This window comes from Lytechinus pictus, chromosome 8 (assembly GCF_037042905.1).
Source record: "Lytechinus pictus isolate F3 Inbred chromosome 8, Lp3.0, whole genome shotgun sequence".
Classification (NCBI taxonomy): Eukaryota; Metazoa; Echinodermata; class Echinoidea; order Temnopleuroida; family Toxopneustidae; genus Lytechinus; species Lytechinus pictus.
Window position 1 is genome coordinate 2678706 of NC_087252.1, and position 4079 is coordinate 2682784.

Genomic DNA, 4079 nt, shown 5'->3' on the forward strand with positions numbered 1-4079 from the left:
TTAGCGACAGTGCATATCTTTAACTCGCAAAACAGAGCTAGGAGAAGAAGTGTATATGCCGGGAGGAAGATATTCCTCCCCGCGCAGAGCAATAAAACTCTGAAATTTCAAAGGGCGGACGTTTCATCAAATGCAGATATATCTAATACCCCATCGGCTCTAATTCAATTGATTTCCTAAGATTATTGAACTTCATTACAAGGAAAATAGTGCGCAAAAAGTTGAAACTTCTGTGATTTATTAAAATAATATAAAAAAGGATGCCTAATTTCTTTGACTTATCCTGAAGCGCTTCATTTTGAATTATAAAGAAACCTAAGTGTCATTCAAAATTTCAAACTGAGGGCGCAAAACAGGACAGGAGATGAATGTGCAGGGAAATAACATGAAGATTAATAGAATTTGAAAAAAATATTGTACTTTTTTATTTAATACGACACGAATTTTATACATTCCTCTTTTTAAATTAGGAACCTGTTTGCCCCAAATTATGGTTGTTTAGTAATGACCTGAAAAGCGGGAGAAGTTGACTTTATGGAGGTGACGGCATAAATTGATATAAAGATTTTTCCCGCCCGGAGCCGACCCGACCAGAAGTTGCGCGATCAATAAAAAAAAGATAACTTCATATACTTCGGCCTAACCTTACTCTAATTCCATGCCCTAATCTATACATTTGAACTTTAACTGGCAAGAAACACATATAGCTGAGGTGGAAAAGCAGAGTTAGAGAAAGGGTGGGGAAACAATGGAGAACTTCAATATTGTCATTTAACCGCGCGCAGCGCGGAAGCAAAATTCATATATAAATCTAAAGCAAGTGTGAAGGAGTTTCTCTTTTGAGAAAAAAAAATAAATTATAAAAAGAAAAAAAACCCGACAAAGCTACCTTTCTTCCCTTTCCTCCCTTCCCTTTTCATTTTTTCCTCTCTTTTTTCCCTTCTTTTTGTTCTTTTTGGGGACGTTTTGGGGGGGGGGGGGCGACCGCCCCCACCGCCCCCCCCCTGGCTACGCGCCTGTCCCAAATAGTATGATTTATGTATCAGTCGTGTTAACGATACGTATACTTACGTTCTCGATACGTATCCAATGTTTGGGACACGCGTCCCTTTATTTTGGGGTACGCATCTTGTTGGTTGGTGATACTTTTTGGGATACGTATCCCGTGATGAAGAGAAAATATAGTCTGAATAAAATCTTAAAGCTTTGCTTACTTTCACAAAACAGTTATGCGCACATCCTGGTATTAATATGATGAAATACAAAAGAAATATTGAGCGGAACGTCAATAGTCCCCTCATTGGCATACCGACCAGGATGTGCACACAACTTATTTGTTGTTCTGTTTTGTTGCCTTTTTTTCCCTTGTGCTTTTTCTGGTTGAACTTTGTCAAATTTCCTTTGAATATTAAATCTGCCCCTAATTGAATCAACCTTTGAGAGAGGAAAATGGTCGAGTGTTCAGACTTATGAACCACGCTTTCAATAACCACATTTTCATCAAAGCTGGATAGGTCGACCATACGCCATTTTCTCATAATTTCATCTATATGTCACAAATTGGTAACTCATCCGCGTGCAATGATTATAGGTACAGTTGAGGCCAAAAGTTAACATACATCCATGGAATTCAGTGAATTTGTTCACTTGCCAAGCAGGCGTGAAATTTACTTCATAAATATAAATATATACTATATACCATGACGAATTTGGTATCAAATGAAAGAGCGTATAAAGCTCGTTTACAGATGGCGTTGGGGTCAAATTATATTTCAGGTGGAATTTTCTTTGAAGAAAAAAAATAATATTCGTGCCAAATGTATTATATGGTTGTTATATTTTCAAGAATCGTTTCATAGAAATATATAAATGTCAAATCTATGAGTTACAATACATTTTCTATCACGATATGTCACCTCTGAACAAAAAAAAAATGTTTGTGTTGAGAGGTAACTAGCACAAATATGGAATGTTTTTGTCAAGTTTTTATTGTTGATTTGTCTAAAATATGATTTTTTTTTTTTTTTGGGGGGGGGGGAATTACACCTAATTGTTCAGCCTCTGGTGACAAAGCGATGTGATGAAGGGGCACGACATACTCATTTGTTTGATATCAAATTCGTCATTATTGTACAAATATTTTATAAGATACAGTAAACATTATGATGTTTGGCAAGTGTCAGCTTTTCTTTGAATTTCCTGGGTGTATGTAAACTTCTGGTCTCAACTGTATAAAATCATGTGATTGTTACCTTTAATGAGTTCCCAACAAGACCTCTCCCTAGTTTCATAACACGCCAAGACATGATAGTGGCAACTAATATCATCAATATTCTAAGTAGTTTGCTTTTAGAGTGCATTATGAAGTCAGCAAGGCAAGAATGGCAGCCGTTTTTCCATGGGGAAATCGTTCACAATCAGGTTTTGCCCTCCATTAAAAAGTCAACAAGGCAATTAAAAACAATTTTATAACAGCCTTGCCAGTGACAAGTGCCCCTCTGCGGGCCTCGTCCCAGAAGATATCTCTTCGGCACGGTTAGCGATTTCAGTCATAAATAGAACGCGCGCAATAATGGATCATCAATATCTTCTGCAATGAAAAGGGTCAAGTACGGTGTATGCGTAGTTTCAATAAATGTTGTTTTTCGGGTCGCGAGTAGAGTTGGGAATACCATGGACCTATTACAATTACCAATCCCACTAAAGGAAGTGTATGTTTGACAATAGGAGGATAAAAATAATGCTGGTAGTTAATTTGAGATCGAAGCATTCTCCAGGGCAAACAAAGTATATATGGACAGGCCTACATAAATACATTTTAGATTGCATATTAATACAAACAGCGAACATTGTTTACGAATGCATGGATGAATAACGTCTAATCATGTACTCAGAATCAAGCAAAATAATCATATTGATAAAATGTCAGAAAATAGAAAAAATATATAGCTGAATCGATTACGCAATACAAATAATCAGTTTGAGGGAAAGTGACATTTTTAGTCATGTCGATAGGATGATTATTAATTGTCTGAGACTGCGTAAGGAATGTGCTATCTTCAAATTTTTGTTATCCCCGTTTTTTTAAATAATATTTTCAAAATGTCAATTACATCATGATTTTGCTCGCACTAAATCGTAGTTTCTTTTTTATTCATTTGCCGTTACAGGAAATGTTTTTACTTCTTGCTTTCAGCTAGCTCGCTAAGAATAATCCCACTTGATAAGAAACAAAATTACTGCAGCTATATCGCCCTCTATAGACCACATAGTGAAACTTTTTTGCTTTTTATTCCCGCTATATCAAAACGAGACACCCCGATATGACTACAGTTTGTGAGTAGTAGAGTAGATAGAAGAATAGGAACAGGAGCATCGGCAGAAAGAGAAGAAGCCAATGAGGAAAACCAGTAGCAGGAAGAGAAGGGAAAAGAGCAGAAGCAGAGGGAAGACGAAGAAGAAGAAGAAGGGAAAAAGGAAGAATAAAGAAGAATGAGAAGAAGAAGAAGTAGGAGGAGAAGTAAAAAAAAAAATAAGAGACAAAAACAATAATAAAGATGAGGAAGAGGAGGGGGGTAATGGAGGAGTAAGGAATACCATCACTCTCTTTACACGCTTTATTTAAAGGGGAATCCAGCTTTGGCCACAAAATGTTGTGTTGGGAAGGAGAAAAATAAATCAACATAATAGTGAAAGTTTGAAAGAAATCGGACAAGCAATAATAAAGTTATAGCTGCTTTAAAATTGAGATCACTAATAGTATGTAGATTTCAAATTGGCAACTGGGTAAGTAAATTATGACAAGGGGAAAGGACAACTCTACCATATAGGCCATGTACTTTATTATCAGGGATTTGTTGTTTTCTCCTAAGTACCCATTCCCTATAGGTAGTAATCTAAATATAACCCAGGTAGTGTATTGTTTTATGTCCTCATGAAATAAAAATATAATTTGAAATAAAACTTTTGGGAAAAATGACATTTTAGCCATAACATGTATTGGAGTACGTGGAAGAGTAGTCCTTGCCTTACATCACTATGACATCCCATATGCGGCCAATTTGAAGTCTCCATGAATA